Raw genomic sequence first — 20079 nt, 5'->3', positions numbered from 1 at the left:
AAATGCACCTGCTTATCAGTACCACCGCTGACTCTTGAGATAGATTTTTACAAAAGAATAGTGGGATTCGTCGTCATGTTATACTGTTCTTATGGCTGAAAGGGCTAGTATGTTTGATGGGACGGAAATTCAAATTCGTGACCTCCAGATTGTGAGTCTAGAGTCTTATTCACCTAGTCTTACCATACCTAGTTTTGAAAGAATAAAACTTTTATTCGAAACTACTCTTTCTTTTTATTACATTTTCAGAAATTACGTTTTCGAATACTTGAAATTACGTGACAGATATTAGTTTATTTCTTGACCCATGCCAACTCTTGGGCTACTCTTTTTCCAACGCATAGTAGGATTAACCGTCACATTAGAACGTCCCCACTACTCGCTAAAATGGCGAGTATGTTTAGTTATTTTAACCTACCTGCCATGACGGGCCAGCAGATTAATACAATTGTTTACACTTTTTCTGATAAAAACGACCAATATGATACATGACTAATATGTTAAGATACAGTTGAGAAAATCGCGCAAAGTTACTCGAGGGTTATCTGCGCTAGCCGTCCCTAATTTAGCAGTGTAAGACTAGAGGGAAGGCAGCTAGTCATCACCACCCACCGGCAACTCTTGGGCTACTCTTTTACCAACGAATAGGGGGATTGACTGAAAACTATAACGCCCTTACGGCTGAAAGGGCGAGCATGTTTGGTGCGAGTGGGATTCGAACCCGCGATCCTCAGATTACGAGTCGAACGCCTTAACCATTCTGGCCATGTCGGGCCGCCCATTGTTTAAAACTTATTTTAAACAATTTCTTACTGACTATTCACATAAATGAATTATGTAATTGTATTGGAATCGTTGTTATACCCGCATTAATTGAATTGCTACAAATTATCGGTTCTAAAAGGATAAAATTATTTTAGATAAATTACATGGTGCTGTAAAACGTTTTTATATGTGTCCGAAATGTATTGTACTGAAATGTTAATTAGTTTCCAATGATTAAACTGCCTATGATGTTTACCCTTATTTAAAACTGACGATGACGAAAGAAGGTTATTGATAAAAAAATTACATTTATTTCAGATTTTACATTGGACATTCTTGTTTGATAAGCCAATGGCCACTTTTTTAACTTTATGAGACACTTTAATACATTCTGACTGAAACAAAAATAAAGACAAAATTATACTATTTTATTTCGTATTATTAAATCATTTCTCGTCAATAATCTAACAGCTTCTTTCCATTTTCTCATTTAGTTACATTAAGCTCAAGAAATACGTCATCTATGAAATTCAAAATTCTCAACCTAAACACATCTTTATGATTAATTGATTGAGTACATATAAGATTATTTGACATCGGAAAAGTTGTCACATACCCTTTCCCTAAAAGTTATCTATTTTCTGTAGCACCACACTACCTATAATTAGCAAATAATATTAAAATATAGTTGTGATACATTCTGTTCTACTTCAACTTTATATGTGCTTGATCAGGAAGAATTGGTAGCGTAATAGATATCAGTTTCAGACTCACTGATTAGGAACAATATTACTTGAAATTTCAATACTTATAATTTATTCTGATCTGGAAGAGGTATTCAGTGTGCATGCTTTTTTCTTACTGGAAAGTCATATCCGACTATCTACTGTGTCTACCGAAGGGAATCGAACCCCTGACTCTAATGTTGTAAATACGAAGAATTATTGTTGTCCCAGCAGAGATATAGTTACTTAAAGAAACAACCTTTATCTTCTGAATGTTTCTCCTCTGAAAACCCATGGTATTTTCCTTTAGACTTTTTGACCACGGAGTTGGTATCCAAAAGTTCCTTGTTTGTGTTTATATTTTTCCGAACTTGATACTCTTTTAAATTCTTATTTATCTTGATGTTTGCCTTTTCCCCTGGAAATGACCTTTTAATTTACTGTATGTTGTGAGGAATATTTCTGGTGAATCTTCACAACTTGGTAAGGCTTGGTTTGAATTTGGCGCAAAGCTACACGAGGGCTATCTGCGCTAACTGTCAGTAATTTTGCAGTGTAAGGCTAGAGGGAAGAGCAGCTAGTCATCACCACTCACCGCTAACTCTTGAGCTACTCTTTTATCAAAGTACAGTGGGATTGACCGTCACATTATAACGCCCCCACGGCTGAAAGGACGAGCATGTTTAGTGCGACCGGGATTCGAACTCGCGACGGTCAGATTACGAGTCGAGTGCCTTAACCACCGGTCCACTTGGTAAGAACAACGATTCACTTTATGTCTTATGCACTCAGTGTGGTACTAAAATTATAAAAAATATAAACAAAAATTGACAAAATAAATTAGTATTTTTGATATCAATCGGCAAGTTTATTTTCATTTAAAGGACACCAAAAATAACCTTACATTTCAACGTTAAACTGTGATAGTTAAGTTTACGGTGGTTGCGTTCAGTATACAGTCTAATTTTTAAACTAGTAAATTTTGGTAATAACGCTTTGTTAACACTAGTTCAACAACTTATGAAACTAAAGAAAATAACACAGTAGAATGGCTAACTACAATCTAACCTAAACAAAAGACAAATCGATAAACTGATACAAATAATCGGATAAAAGATTGAATCTTGAATCAAATTTAAACGAAATCGTAAAAATGTTAACACTAAGACTTTTGGCTGAACAAGTCTAACCCAAGTTTCAGCAGGCACTACGAAATGGAATGATAAAAAGATATTTATTATTTTAACATACATATACCAGTGTGTAGCTTTGTGCTTAAAAACAGACAAACAAACAAACTATCATCGTTATATTTCTGGCTTGGTTAGTTCTTGTACTTTGATTTTATTATGCTTAGGCTTCATGAACCAGAAGACAGTTTACAGTATTGACTGTTTTAACGTACTGCTTTAGTAAATACATGCCATAAATAACACAAATAGATTTTGGCTCGAGACTTAACTAAATTTTTCCAGCACGTGTGACACTTGTGTATCTTGGTTTTAGATGATATCTGGATATATTTGTACGTAAAATTGTTTCTTTCTCAACGCCATTATTGTTATCAAGGCTAATATATACATATCGTCAGTTAAGCAAATGCCCACATGACCCTGCTAAAGAAATGGCACCACTCTAACGAAAGCGCTAACGGCTTCCTTTTGACCGCTTGCACATCGCGTCATCCACTTCACCCTTTAGTTATTTATCTTCCGAAGCCGCTGCAGATAACAAATAAACACAGATTACATTTCAAATATCACGCGACCTGACGTTTATGTTGAACTCTCTTTCATCGCTCTCTTAGAAGAACCGCAGTTACTACTGGACTGGGGCAGCTTTCAAAATACAACACCAGGGTGAATGATAACACTGACTTTCGTTGATAAAAATAAAAGCAGAAACATGATAAGAAATAACTTACCTTTACGGTTCAGGTAAGTTCTTTAAAACCGTCCTTTAATAAAATTACAAAGGACCAATACATCTTAAATTTCGAAAGCTATGTTGCTACCTAACAGTCCTTAAACTATGCATAATTATATAACGTACGTCGAGAATACAGATAATTATTAAATATTAACACTAAACGTTATAATTTCGATTAAACAATTAAAAATTTTCAGACTCCGGCGGGACAGTCTTATGTTTACGTACTACCATGCAAAAATCAAAGATTTTATTTCCTGCGATGGACACGGCAAATGGGTAATGCAACTTTGCTCTAAAAGTAACGAAACGAACAAATTTATCTGTATTTCCTTAGTTTCGTTTACCGCTAAAAGTTAGTCCATTTTTAATTAATTATTTAACATATATCGTAAAGCCCATCAAAAATAACGGAGCAAGTACAACCACCCCCACCACAAAGTATATCCTAACGTCACATTTCATAGCTAACTGAAATAAACTTTGCTGAATAAAGTTTGACCCATAAAGAGATAGAAAATGCAGTCGAGGCAGTCAAACTTTGATAAATTCCTTTGTGAGCCAATTAAAAATAAAATTATTCATGAAATTAATTTGTGCCGTATTCATAGGATACTTATTGGTAAATATCAGTTAGATTAAAAATATGTAATATATAGAAAAGCAAGTGCGTTTTCTTAACACTATGTTCCAGCAATGACTTTTGGATCATGTTGCTTAATAACAAAGGTAAAACCTAATATTTTTCAGCCTTTGTACTAAATATATGAAATGAAATGTATAGACAACGAAACTGGAAAAGTAGTTCATTTCTTAATTTAGAGTCTTTGTTGATTAAAGAAGTTTTTTTTTATTGAAAACGTTGGTGATATAACAGAGGAAAACTTACTGTGGGATCGATTTAACTTTAAAATTGAATCGATGTTTTTATATTCATGATATATTTTATGCACTCTATAGGCTAGGTGATTCACACTACCTCTTTACTTTTAAGCTAATTACACCAGCACTCACTACACTTATAAGGTTTCACGACCATCTTTACTAAAATCGTAATAAGCAGACAGTAAGCAAACTATTTTACCTGGATAAATGCATTTTGGATTTTATAACTCCTTTTATTTCGAGAAATCAAGTGTGACATGACGTTACACACGGCTTTCGTGGAGGTTAAACTACTGTAACAGTTTGTAACAGAAAAACTGCTTATAATGATATATGTGCTGAGAGGGAATTATTTTAGAAGAAAACCAGTCTAGTTTTCACACTCACTTAAGCATAGAAGCGTAGAATCTATTATATTCTTCAGTATTACTGTATTTGTTTTTCATAACTGTTTATTAACTTTTATGACAAAAATGTTTCTAACGATTAGAAATTTTACCTTCAAACTAAATATATGGCCACGTATGTCTTTTTCACTTACAGATCCGACGTACGTTCCTTAAGAAGCAACAAACAAATATTGTAGTAACACATGTATGTAATGTAGTTTTTTAACAGCAAAAATATAAATAAAAATGTAAATTAATAATACACGCAATTTCAATTTACCTATACATATGTTTCGTATTCGTATGTGTGTGTTTTATAAATGTCCATTGTTGTGTTATTTTTGTCCAGTTTGGAAACACATTTTTAGCCACTAAAACGCCCAACAAAATAAATAATATCAGCTAGGAGCTTAAAACACACACACACACACATAAGATTGTTTCCGCTCCCGTGCAACTAATGGAACTACTTCATGACCGATTGTGGACAGTTTGATAATCATGATTACACACTGTTATCCGATATCACAATTTTTTATACGAAACGAACTTCTGCGAAAGGCGACGAGTTAGACTTAGACCAAACACCTTGGCAAACTTTTCACAAGACTTCCACTGTTCGTAGGTAACATAACATAATGTTTTTGGACAATGAGGAAACTATTGGTACATTTCGACTGTTTCATTCTCCATATTAAACTAATTTTTTTACATATATAAATCTTAAAGTCATCCCTCGTCATCATATATTTATTAAAATTTATCTTCAACTCACCTATGTTTACTGCCTCCACAAAATCCGAAGGCAGAACATTTCAAAGACCAATCACCTTGTTCGAAAAATAAAACTGTCGTAGCTAAAGGTGGCTCCTACCCTGCCAAGATTTATATTTATGTCCCCTAGTTCGATTATTCTTACTATTAAGTATGAAAAAAAGAATGACGTATGAGCACTATTAATTTTCTTTAGTCTCAAACACGTCAGTAAGATTAACTCTTCTTTTTACAAGAAAAACAGTTTGAAAGAGTTCAACCTCTCTTTGAATGACATTTCAGGCACTTTTCTAGTAACCTTCTTCAGAAGTATTTTCAACAATTGAATGTTTTTCCTGAAGTAAGTAGTACAAGACTGAACACAATACTCAAATGTGGCCTAACTAGTGACTTATACAATGAAATAGTAATGTTTTGAGACTTGTATTTAATATTTCTATGTATACAACCTAACATCCTACTTGCCCTACTTCTAGCAACAGTACACTGCTTGAATGGCTTATACGATTACATTTAGGTAAATCTCAAGGACGAAAAATCGATTGCAAATGCATCATGGGATTTAAGAAATAAGTAAAGAAATGGGTTCCCTGTGATTCCAGTTTCTTCAGTCATCTTTCTAAGATAATTGTTGATGTTGAATTGTGGATGAATCTTTGCGAAAATCTTGACTTTCGAACCTTGACCGACTTGTTCGTCATTGTATTAACGGTACTGATTGGCATTTTTTTATGACAACGATTTTTAGGATTGCAAGTGTTCTTTTGTAATCATCGCCTCTAGTTTACAGATGGGTCGACGTGTTGTTTGAGAGTCCATTATAAACTCTGATATAGCTGATCAGATTAGTAGACGTGTGGTTTCAGAGCCCATTATTAACACTGATATAGCTGCTCAGATAGGTCGACGTGTGGTTTCAGAGCCCTTTATTAACTCCGATATAGCTGATCATATATTTCTAGTTATAAGCTTAACACTGGTTAATTTACGACAAATCTGTAGATCAGTATGTACAAATCATTTCAAGTTTAATTAACTCTATCTAATTCCGAGTTAGTAGCTAAAATTTCATCTGTTTATAAATACTTCAAATTATTTTGCTATAAACAAAGAAACTTAACAAATTCAAAACTATTTGGACTTGGCAAATATCCATTGAGGAACAAATCTATTGATATAAGAATTGTTTTGGTGTTGTGTGACCTTCGTACTTTACTTTGTTGACTGCTATTGATAATTGTTGATAATTTTAATGGTGAGTTGCTTTCCACAGTAAGTAGGATTTCAGGATAGGGAGACAAGACTAAGTTATGTAATGGTATAATTATTTAAGATACTGCATCACTGCGGAGGATTTCCTTTACTGCTGGGCGTTTTAATCCTATTTCATGTAGATTCTCACTTTTGATTAATTCTAAAATAATATACCATATTAATATGTATTATACATGGTATAGAATAACAATGTGATATTTAAAGAATGCTAAAACTGTTTGCTGTTTTATTTTTCTTATCTACTTCCTCTTTTCTAATATTAAAGTCAGAATACAATATGTTCGGGATTTATATCATCTTTATACGGTTGACCATTTATTCAAGTATAGCTGTTTTTCTAGATGTTTAAAAGAGACACGGTTAATAAAGTATAATTGGACTATGTTCACTTCTCTGTGTGTGTTTATTTATATATGTTTATTTGTATGTAAATCAGTTAATGTTTTCTTCTTTCTTCATATTTCTTATTAAAATATGTTAAGGTTATCCAGTAACTCAGTACGATTCGAAGAAGTCTATATAATACGCTCATTCAGAAATCGCGAAGTTTTTATGTTTGACTTCATTACTTGACTAGTAATATAGTTAGTGACTATTTCTTCTTCCTATAAATAGTCTTTGGTTAACTTTTGAGAATAATTTATAGGAAATTAAAATATGCATATTTTTATATAGATTTCTTAAGATAGATATATGTCAGCAGAGGTCGTTGTAATGTGTTTCATGATTTTTCTTTAAATATAACTTGTTAAAGTATGTATATGGTGTGTGGTTATTCGTTTCTTAATAATGTAAGTAGCTTTAATGTCCACGTGAAGAGACTTACATCACTAATTTATCTTCGCCATTGATGCTTGATTATTGAATAGATTACTGCACATTGCAACCTAAAAGAAGAGTTTGTTCCGTTATATGAACTGTCAAAACACCTTTAGTTTGTTTCATGTATATTCTCATGCTTATTGGTTCTAATGCGTATATTCTATACACATATTGTTTGAATGCATGTATTCTATGTGCAGATTATTTTCAAATTGTTTATTCCACTAACATAATTTTTTTAATGTTATGTTGAAAAGTTATTTCAAACAAGTTTTCACGTAAAAGCTTCAGTGACAGACTTTTAGCATTCTCATAGAGAACTAAGTAAGTTGAAAAAGGTGGCATAACAGGTCGGATATGTAGGAAAACTAATCAAGGTCATAGAGTGTAAAGCGTGTATCTTTATATGTATGAGATTTAAGTGTCCTTTAAGGTCGTCGGTTTGAATCAAAGAGAATTCTTTGACCGTGTTGACTTTCATACAGCATTTCAGAGGTTATCAACTTTTGATTGGGTCAACAGTGTCATTCACGTTTATACAATATGCCAATATATAGAAGTATTCATCTGTATAATATATCTTACTCTGTTTTTGTTCCTAGGCAGCAGTGCTTGTATAATCTTGGTTTAAATAACAACTATCTACAACCTTTCAGACTCAACCTTAGTTGGTTATTGAATACAGAATAAACAAGAGTCATTTTTTTAGAAAGAAAGTTGCTTCTAATTAGATTAGTTACGAAACTGATACATTTTTCACAGGTCACATGTCACCATGCGTGTCTGGTAAAAGTCCATCATATGCTCATAACTTCTCTGCTTTCATAAATTTTTCTTCTAGTCACTTCATCGTGGCTTTCAGTATTAAAGACCTCAATCTGATAAATATCATAAATGATAACTCTTCGTGTGCAACTAAATAATCCTGGCTTGTGTAACATTTAGACGTTTCTTCTATATTTTATGTAAAATGAAACCCATTTGCACCGCATAAATTCAACTACTTGATACTATAAGTTACAAACATATTTTTCAATACTAGTGCCACTAAAGCGAGAATTTGGTCGTAATTCATCTAGTAAACTATTTATTTCTCACACCAATATGTAAAAAGTTTTCGAACATCAAAGCCAGAAAGTAGAACGACTCGCACAAAAATTCATATACTTAGGATACAAACTACGATATAGGAAGTATGTATGGCCCAGAATAGAACCTGCGAAGAAATGGGGATACATCAGCTATCAGATTCACCCTCCTTTCATATTTCGAGGATAAAAGAAATATACGTATAAATTTAATAGTAGAACTCAAGCTCGAAGACTCATACTTTATCCTGCTATTCTCCGCCTGCAACTTTTTATTCATAAAAATAAATTAGAGAACTGCTCCTAGGCATTCTACTCCTAAGTTATCTTGGTAACAACTTATTTATATGATTTTGAGTATTTGTTTTCTAGCTAACAATTACAATGTTATGTTAATTAGCTACATAAAGGATTGTCTTTGCGAAGATGTTTAGGCTACAACTTATTTAAATGAGTTTAAATACCTATGTTTTCTAGCTGACAATTACCATATTATGTTATGCTAATTAGTTACTAAGAATAAAGCAAGATAAAGGGTTATCTTTGTTATGGCCATAGTTCACGTCGTTCGCGCCGATTGTTTGTTTTTGAATTTCGCGCAAAGCTATACGAGGGCTATCTGCGCTAGCCGTCCCTAATTTAGCAGTGTAAGGATAGAGAGAAGGCAGCTAGTCATCACCACCCACCGTCAACTTCTGGGCTACTCTTTCACCAACGAATAATGGGATTGACCGTCACATTATAACACCGCCACGGCTGAAGGAGCGAGCATTTTGGTGTAACGGGGATTCAAGCCCGCGACCGTCAAATTACGAGTCGAACGCCTTAACCCACCTGGCCATGCCGGGCCGGCGTTCGCGCCGACGCAAGCATTGTGAAATTAAAGTAATCAATACTGAAAATTAAAATCATTTTTAGTAAAACAATTTTTGTTAAGTAACTTATTATTTATTATAATTATTCAATTTTAGTAATATTAAGCGATGCTTATTACTAGATATTTGAAATAAAATATTTAACAAATTATATGGTTCAAAACCATTATTCTTTACGTTCTCACTTAGACATCTTAAAATAATAGGAAATCACTTACTTTAGTACAAGTTCCGTAAAGACAAATTAACTAAGAAAATGAAGAAATGTTAAAACAAGAAGGTCCACAGATTTTGAAAGAAAATATATCGATTCGAATCAAAATATTTATTTCAGTCCAACGATTTCTACATTTTATGCCTAAATGTAAGAAATATTTTGTCTATCAGATGTCGTATCATTTCTCTTATCTAATTCAGTAGACAACATAATCTACTAAGATATGTATAGGGATAAGCATTCAGTGCAAGAAGAATGAATCTTTATGACGAACGTAAACATGAAACAAAGGGTACAAGGTTACCATTAGTATTTTGACAATGTTTAAGGCAAAAGCACGACTTACACGTCATATTTACTACAAAAATATGAAACTAATAGTTCGAGCGCTTTTAAAAGAAGGACCTTCCTTCTTAAGGGGCAAACTGCAAGCGAGGTCCACTTTACGAATGTGTTATATGGTTTTCTAACTGTCTTAAATTGATTTCTTGAACTTACTTGTTTTCCTAACATCATATTTACTAATTAAGCAATCTGTGCCTGTAGAATTATAGCTGACTCCTAGCGATAAACATGCTCACCCTTTCAGACGTGTGGACGTTATAATATGACGGTTAATCCCACTATTCGTTGGTAAAAGAGTAGCTGAAGAGTTGGTGACGGGTGGTAATGACTAGCTGCATTCACTCGTGTTTTACACTGCTAAATTAGGGATGGCTAACGCAGATAGATCTCGTAAAAGTTTGCACAAAATTCAAAACAAACCAAATGAAACCTAACGATAAGGTTGTACAAACCCAGTCTGTAAACTCTTTCAACGTTCCAATAGGTAGGAGAATGTGATGGCATCTGTGATGCTTACTATGGTCAAATTACAATATCCTTCGAGTGCTTATTTTCCCATTCCAAACCATCGAATTAAGATAATTTTTAAAGGTAATGAGGAATATTTGCACTTATCCTGCTATAAAAATGGCTGTTTATCGTGGGTCATTCTTCACACTCATCCTCACAACAGGAAAAGGTCCGTTATGTTGATTTGTGGTACCCATGTCATGTAAAAGATGCTGTTTTCGCAATGTGGCTAAATCGTATTATTAACCCTTGTTTGCGCATATTTTGATCACCCATTCGTTCATCGTACATCTATAAAACCCAGCCCGGCATGGCCAGGTGGGGTAAGGCGTTCGACTCGTAATATGAGGGTCGCGAGTTCGAATCCCCGTCGCACCAAACATGCTCGCCCTCCCAGCCGTGGGGGCGTTATAATGCGACGGTCAATCCCACTATTCGTTGATAAACGAGTAGCCAAAGAGTTGGCGGTGGGTGGTGATGACTAGTTGCCTTCCCTTTAGTTTTACACTGCTAAATTAGGGACGGCTAGCGCAGATAGCCCTTGAGTAGCTTTGCGCGAAGTCCAAAAACAAATAAACAAACAATTTATAAAACCCTCTAAAAATACAGTTCATTTCCCAGACCTTTTGTTCATGACATGGCTGTTCGTATTCTGTGGTTTATTTTTGCTTATGACTTTCTTTATAGGTCGGGGTTATTTGTATATGGCGTCGAGGAGACGGTCTACTTGTTTAATTGAAGGATTTGTTTGTTTGTTTTTAGTATTTTGCGCAAAGCGACACCAGGGTTACCTGCGTTAGCCATCCCTAATTTAGCAGTATCAGACAAGAGGGAAAGTAACTTGTCATCTCCTTTCACCGCTATCTCTGGGGCACAAGCACTTTTATCAACAAATAGTGGGATTGGGCGTAAAATTATAACGCTTCTACGAGAGAGCATATTTGATGTGACAGGAATTCGAACCGTCGACCCTCAGATTACGTGTCGAGCGCCTTAACCACCTGGCTATGCCGACCCTTATTGTGCGGGAGGGTGTCAATTACTTATCAGTTGGCTATTTTTATGGTAGTAAGATAATTATTAATAGTTTTATTGTTCAAAGTAATTAAACCAGATTTGTTTTTCTGTAAATTAAAATAAATAAATCCCAGTTAAAAGCATTTTCTACACACACACACACACACACACATAAATAAGTATACAGATTCTCAATACTAATAGATGTATCCAAACCCAGTTGTGAACAGTTAGGGCATTATAGAGTTGAACACCCAATTTCCTTTTAATTATTTATTCCACATGTAAGTTTTGCGAATAGAAGTTGAATGGTGATGTATCAATGTGTAAATCTTACTTACTAAAATACTTCTCATATTAACGTACACTTTGCTCTACCCATAAGGTAGTTTGACTCCTGTTCAATGTGTCTGTGGTTCATGTGCTATACATTTTTTTTTTGGTCTTGTTATCAGAAATTTTGTCGTAAAATATTAGCAAAGGTAGAAAGATACAATTTTCATACTTTTTTTCCCTCTAGTCCATCACTGGGACAGCAGTAAGTGTACGAATTTACAACGCTAAAATCAGAGGTTCGATTTCCCTCGGTGGACACAGCAGATAGTTTGATGTGGCTTTCCTATAACAAAACACAAGCACACACACATTCTTTCATTTAAAATTAACATTGCCTGTTTATTTCGGAAAATCGCGCAATGCTGTACAAAGGAAATCTGCGATAGGTCTTCTTAATTTTGAACTGAAAGACAAAAAGGAAGAACACGGATCGCTATCTTTTGGACTATTTTAATCGAATACTTTTATTTGACTGCTAACAACATCTGAACTCATCCGCAGCGCATTTTGCGCAACAGAATGCGAACAGTGTCCCTCCAGATTCCTTGTCCAGTACATTACATTACACATAGCCCCTGAAATTAACATAATTGTTGTGTATTACTTATAAATAATTATATGAAAAGTTGTTTACAGTGCGTGTATGTGTGTGTGTAGATAAAAGGCGTTAACGTTATAGTGTATTATTTATGATTTCCAAGTTTAAATAAATCGAACAGTAATAATTACCAGTTAGTTTAAAGATTATACTCAGTTAAACAGCTTAAAGTATAAAGTAAATCTAACTTGTCAAACAACTTGTACTTTAAGACAAAGATATGTTTGAAAATTTCCTATATTACCAATCTTACTGCTTCTTTATTGGCTTATGTATTTAGAACTACTCTAAAACTGTCGAAAAAGTAGAATATGATAAACATTTGCCTTTGTGTGGCTCACTTGCAAAATAAGTTATTCATTATACATTGTCATTCGTTAATTCTTCACTCGTTAAATAAGTTATTCATTATACATTGTCATTCGTTAATTCTTCACTCGTTAAATAAGTTATTCATTATACATTGTCATTCGTTAATTCTTCACTCGTTAAATAGGTTATTCATTATACATTGCCATTTGTTAATTCTTCACTCGTAAAATAAGTTATTCATTATACATTATCATTTGTTAATTCTTCACCCGTTAAATAAGTTATTCATTATACATTGTCATTCGTTAATTCTTCACTCGTTAAATAGGTTATTCATTATACATTGTCATTCGTTAATTCTTCATTCAGTCTCACGTTTTTAATGTGTGTGCCCCCCCCAGTGGCTCAGCGGTATGTCTTCGGGCTTACAACGCTGAAAACAGGGTTTCGATACCCATGGTGGGCAGAGCACAGATAGCCCATTGTATAGCTTTGTGATTAATTCAAAACAACAGCAACAACAATTTAATGCATGAAAAAATAAAGAAGTATTAGTGTTTAAATAAGTTACCATATACAAAATATTAACACACACACGCAATGTCAACGGCGTCTCTGTAAGTAATACTTCGTACGTCTTTAGTTAATTGGACATGATACGGTTCCTATAATGTTAAATAATATTTCGTAGTACAACGGTAACGAAGATAAAGTTTAGATTTTAATTTTATTTGGAGAGCTAAACATTCACTAAATCACTTTCCATACAAAAATATTTTTACATGAAATCCTCCATCACTTTCCTGGTTAGACTGATGTGTGCTGATTAGTTCATTTCTCAGCTGGTTGATATAGGTGATTTATTTTCAAATGTAAGACAACACGATTCATGTTACAAATTACATGATAATAAACCTACGTATGTTTCGTAAGTAAGGTATAACTGTTAGTTATTTCTTTTACTTCAATTAACAAAACTGACAAGAACGTTTAAAATTCATCTAGGTTTAGTATTTTTATAATTATGCTTTTGTTACAGAGATTATTTCTACATTGTTAGTTTAATATGCGTTATTTAGAACTAACTTAAATGTCCAAAGCTGGCCGTAACTTATGAGATATTATTGGTTTTATAGCCGAAAACATCATTAACAATGATGGTACTTAACGTAGTGTAATCTTTATGTCATAATGTAATACAGTATACTTAATTATCTATACTCATGAGAAGATTTTAGTTTCACCCAGAATTCCCCGCTAGGCAGAGGTACGTTTATGGACTTAGATGCTAAAATTGGGGTTCGGTTCCCTGCAGTGGACACGCCAGGTAATCTAAAGTGGGTTTGATCTTTTGATCGGAAGTTTAGTTAATATTAATGCTTGGCAAAGAAAACTTGACTTTATCAGATGCAGCTGGAATACTTTACACACTTTGAAGACAAATATACAAAAACAAACATACAAAATACTGTCTTTTTTTGGGTAATCCCCCAGTGGCTCAGTGATAAGTCTGAAGTCTCTCAACATTGAAAGTCGAGTTTCGATACGTGTGGTGATCATATTACAGATGGAACCATTGTTTAGCTATGAGCTTAACAACAAACAACCTCGTTAAACACCAAGATTCTTACAAAATATCAAGAAAAAATATTGCAGTCTTGGTTTCAGCACAACTTGTGTCATAAACAAGGTTACTATAAGTTCTTGTAACTGAAATACTGCATAAAACGTTTTTTTTTTGTATTTTAGGACGGCTGATATGGGTATTAACACTTTTACCAATAAAGCAGAAAACAACGTTTCGACCTTCTTAGGTCATCTTCTGGTTAACAAAAAGAAAGTTTGCAATTGACCCTTGCCGGGCACATGTCTTAGAGACGAGAGTGTAAACGGGTACGAAAAACTTTTGTTTTTTCATTAAACTATGGGAAAAAACAACAACATTGTAACGTCTTATGTCAGGAATCCTACATAGAAGCTCGGTTATTGGAAGTTTTTATATCAGAAATCTTCTATAAAACTAACTAACGTAAGCCTTTTTCTTGTTTTTGTTTACTATAAGAGCATATCTTGGTGATTCTGTATAAAACTTAACTTAGGTAAGCTAACAAAATGTGCAGTTTGATTTACTCCAAGTTTTTGTTTCAGGGATCTTGCATGAATTTTTTTTTATGCAAGGGGAAAAAAGTTTTTGTTACTCTAACTTCTGTTATCCAGATCTTCCATAAAATGTATTTATGTAAAACAAAAAAAGCTTAAGTTTCAATTGCTATATCGAAACAATGATTCGACCTCATCATGATTTAGGTAAAATTAACCAATACTTTAGAGGCAGTAACTATCTATAATGAAGGTCGACATAACAACAAAAAGTACCATGTACTCTAGAGTTATCACATAATGGAGCTCACAGGATATTTAAACACAAGAGAAATCAGTAAATTGAAGAAATATTACTGGACAATTGCTTTTAATTATTTACACTCCTAAGATAAACACAAGGTAACAAAGAATTTGAACTTATATTCTCTGAAAATTTAACACTCCCAAGATAAACACAAGGTTACAAAGAATTTGAACTTATATTCTCTGAAAATTTAACAGTCCCAAGATAAACACAAGGTTACAAAGAATTTGAACTTATATTTTCTGAAAATTTAACAGTCCCAAGATAAACACAAGGTAACAAAGAATTTGAACTTATATTCTCTGAAAATTTAACACTCCCAAGATAAACACAAGGTTACAAAGAATTTGAACTTATATTCTCTGAAAATTTAACAGTCCTAAGATAAACACAAGGTTACAAAGAATTTGAACTTATATTTTCTGAAAATTTAACAGTCCCAAGATAAACACAAGGTTACAAAGAATTTGAACTTATATTTTCTGAAAATTTAACAGTCCCAAGATAAACACAAGGTTACAAAGAATTTGAACTTATATTTTTTGAAAATTTAACAGTCCCAAGATAAACACAAGGTTACAAAGAATTTGAAATATTGTCGAAAATTTATTGCCCATTATTATGACGTTATTTACTGTTTAACTCATCCAAATAATCACATGCCTTCTGTTGGACATTCTTATTCTAATTAGAATTTTGTCTATACACTTGTGTCTTTTGTCTTTCCTATATATTTAGACTATAACATTTAGACGTAAGCAGATTATTTTAGAAAGACAAAGTTTATCTTATTAATGACCCAGTGTTTTAACCAATCAGCTTATAAGCAATTCCTTTACTATTGATAAAATACCAGAAAATATTTATTTGTGAGCAACATTTTATATAAAGATAAACGTCTTTCACGTATGCTGCTGATTAAACACCTAAAACTAACTAGAAACAGACATAGTTGACCTTTGCTTGAGATTAGATTACAGGCTCAGCAACTAACAGACATTTATTTATTCAAATATGATTGGAAAATTAAATCAATTTACATAAAGTGATCCACGCAAAAAATATTAATATAAAAGTACCCAAATAGAACAAGAAAAGCCTAACCCACTGTTATAAAGGAGTTAATTAATTCGTAATAATTTGTTGTATGGTATTTTTTTTACTCGAAGTACACTGATGAGACCTAGATTATGGAGACCACCTACTTCGAGATCCTCCTCACAATCAGTTTTGTTTTCTTAGCTGAGTTGAATGACGTTCCCAACTGCATCACAAGAACGTAGAGACGACTCCGAGACCGTGTTAACAAGAGGGTGGCCGTAGTTTTTGAGCCCACAGTTTGTTTCTCTACGTAACTTTATATGCGGGAAGTGCCCAAGCCGTGCAGTCACAATGGCGACAAATCACTTCGATCCAAACGCCTTGACTGTCAAAATATGCCATCCAGCAGAAGTTGGTGATGCTACCCAGTCCACGTGAGGTGCACGCGGCTAACTATGCCGGGAAAAAGCTCGATCTCTTTCAGGCGCCGGAGGGTCTTCAACACGTAAACGTGAAGCCTCTGGGTGGGTTATAGGCCTAATTTCCAGACCATACAGTCGGCAATACAGAGACGTAGGGAGTAAAAGTACATATAACACGCTGCTGGCTATGGTTTCTGTTTATTTTAAACAGGATTTACTTATTTCTTTCTTTAGAGTGGATCGTCAGACAGGGCGTCGATACATCAACTGCAGACACGTTTTTTTCTTATCTAGAGATCACATAACATACTTCGCAGTTGAATATTTTCCCAATTATTTTGATTATCAATATACATATGATGATATATAGAGGAAAGAATCTTCTTTCCGTCGTTACTCTATTTGCCCATTTTGGTATAAGGCCTTAAAAGAGTTAGTGAATCCAATGTGGTCAGAAAGTACACTTTTAGTAAAATATATCTTGATCATTTAGCTAATGAGAAAAAAATTTATAATTCCCGTCATGATGGAGATTCGTTAAGTTATACAAAAATAAAAAAACAAAATAACAACTAGATGAAAAACTCGACTCAAAAATGGTGTATTTCGAAGACACCACCGACATTTCTGAGACGTATTGAATACACATAAAGACTAGAAAGTTGTTTCGTTTGTTTTTTAATTTCGCGCGAAGCTACACAAGGGTTATCTGCGCTAGCCGTCCCTAATTTAACAATGTAAGGTTAGAGGGAAGGCAGCTACTCATCACTACCTACGCCAACTCTTGGGCTACTCTTTCACCAATGAATAGTGGGAGTGACCGTCAAATTATAATGCCCCCATGAATAAAAGGGTGAGTATCTTTGGGATTCGAACCCGGAACCCTCGGATTATGAGTCGAGTTCGTTAACCACCTGGCCATGCCGGGCCAGAAAGTTGTAAATGAGATATATTGAATACACAGAAACAGTAGAAAGTTGTATATGAGATATATTGAATACACAGAAACAGTAGAAAGTTGTACATAAAATAAAATAAATATATTTGTTGTAATCTTTCTTGAAGCTGTATAAACGAATACCTTCAACCACGATCAAGACAAAGATTATTAGTTATGAGAGAACGTTAAAGAAAAGTTGGTGTGTCAAGCAAAGAGTAGAAACCGATAGACTACGCCATCTTAGAACAGTAAACCTTCCTAATTCGAGTAAGTTTTACATTACGACAACACTATAGAACAATTCATCCTCATAATAAAAATGTGTATTGTATCCGTGATATAACAAACCCAAGTTACGAACAACTTACAGATTTGTTCTCACCTACCAATAATCTACAGCAACGATCAGATGCAATTGGATGTATAGTTCAGAGTTTTTAATAATTTCACATGTTTGATAGCTGAACAGAAAATTTTGAAGTCCACATTAAAACGACATAACTTCAAACTTGTTACGATGCTTGATTTTTATTCCAAGTGGTAAAAATGAGCGTAAACTTTATTGGTAACTCAAAGACCTTGACGACGAGAAACCCACTTGAAATAAAAATGAAATACCAGCCTGAGAATGGCTGGTAGGGGTATTAACACTTTTACTGATAAGGAGAGAACAACGTTTCGACCTTCCTAGGTCATCTTCTTAACTGAAGAGAAATGAAGCATACGTGAAGAAATAATGAATATACTTTTAACCTTTCAATTGAACTACAATACGTGTGTTTGCTCGCAGCAACTGAATAACACACAAACACAGCAAAATACATCTACAAGGTAACACCAAACAGCAAACTATAACTCTTTCGAATTTCATATGATTTTGTACTATATGATACTTGTTCTGTACAGTGTTAGTATTCATATAGAATCTCCCGTCGCACCAAACATGCTCGCCCTCTCAGCCATGGGGTGTTATAATGGTACGGTCAATCCCACTATTCGTTGGTAAAAGAGTAGCCCAAGAGTTGGCGGCGGGTAGTGATGACTAGCTGCCTTTTCTCTAGTCTTACACTGCTCAATTATGGACGGCTAGCGCAGATAGCCCTCGTGTAGTTTTGCGCGAAATTCAAAAACAAAAAACAAATCATATAGAACCATCAATAATCTATAATACATTTCTTCAGGCTTGAGTTTGTAAATATAGAATACAGAGCAAAACCCTTCAAACTCCCACCACCAAAAAACAGAAAAAAGAAACGATTTCAACAAGAGGCCAATATTTAATCAAAAATCGACTATAAACCCATCTACACATTGTGTTGAAACTGTTTGTGACATTTGATTTTTGAAAGCTTAAAGAACTGCTTTAAATTGATCTCCACATTTTAAAACAATTGATGGAATATAGTTTGTTTTTTACTGTAGACCTTTTAACATAATACAATATTTCACTTAAAACCTTAGTTTGTAAAGTAATAATTCAGAACAACAGTCTCATGACTTCTCTCTATTACTTGTATGTACGTGACAAGAAAATCTTTTGGGACAAAAATAGTAAAATTCCTGACTGTATAACCCATAAGAGCTTAATCTGGCAAATGAATACTAAATAAATCACAGACTTGCCAGAGTAAGAGATGTATCTAATAGACCGGAAAGACACCATGAGTGGAGAAAGGATTGAGCTCTGAGTAAACGTTGCCACGCTTAGTGACACAAGCAGCTGAAAGGAAGAATCGCCTGATTAAATTAAATGATCTGACGACACAGAATGTACATACATGGAACTAGAAGAGTCTGAGTGTGCTGACTGCTGGGTTGGAACGGCCTCTTGTTAACATAACGGTACGACTTTTTGATCTAGGGGGCTTTATCATTTTCTCTTTAGCCTTAAATTACATTTAGTGTAGAACCGAGTCAAGGTCTCATTCATTTACTTGCTGTTCTGAACCGATCACATAAGTGAAAATTTACTCAAGTAGTAGCTAGAAATATTTTGAGTGCATGTTACCATTTTATATTCTACTCCTTTTTGGATATTGAACGGAAGAATTAGTTAACGAAGTTGTCTTAGTTTGCCATCTAACGAGCTAAAACAACTCAATCTTAGCTGACAAAGAGAAGTCTGTCATTTTTGCTGAAAATCTTTTCGCCTCGAACTTTACTTGAAAACAAAATCTCTTTATTGGTTTCAAAGCTGATTTATTATTCAATAAAAAGCATTTCTTTCAGAAAAAAAAAATTCATGGAAAATTTGTTTTAAAGACTATTTAAAGAGCGAATCAACTAAGGTTAACCAGACATATAGGATGGACTTTCATTTTTTCTTACTTAAACGACACTACCAAACAATGAACTGAAGGGTCATGTCAGAGATACTTATGGTTCAGGTATAAACATCCTTGTTTTG

General features: G+C 33.9%; 1 protein-coding gene across 1 annotated transcript in view; it reads right to left on the bottom strand.

The window, feature by feature from the left end:
- The window catches only part of LOC143233362 (insulin gene enhancer protein ISL-1-like), a 145573-nt gene extending 128681 nt beyond the window's left edge, over positions 1–16892 (bottom strand). The window contains exon 1 of the mRNA XM_076469541.1: positions 16475–16892. The gene's annotated coding sequence lies outside the window, so the exon portion shown is untranslated. The remainder of the gene's footprint in view (positions 1–16474) is intronic.
- Between the last annotated feature and the right edge of the window lie 3187 nt (positions 16893–20079).

The sequence above is a fragment of the Tachypleus tridentatus genome, chromosome 12, assembly GCF_004210375.1.
Source record: "Tachypleus tridentatus isolate NWPU-2018 chromosome 12, ASM421037v1, whole genome shotgun sequence".
Taxonomy (NCBI): Eukaryota; Metazoa; Arthropoda; class Merostomata; order Xiphosura; family Limulidae; genus Tachypleus; species Tachypleus tridentatus.
This window is presented reverse-complemented; position numbering and strand designations above follow the sequence as displayed.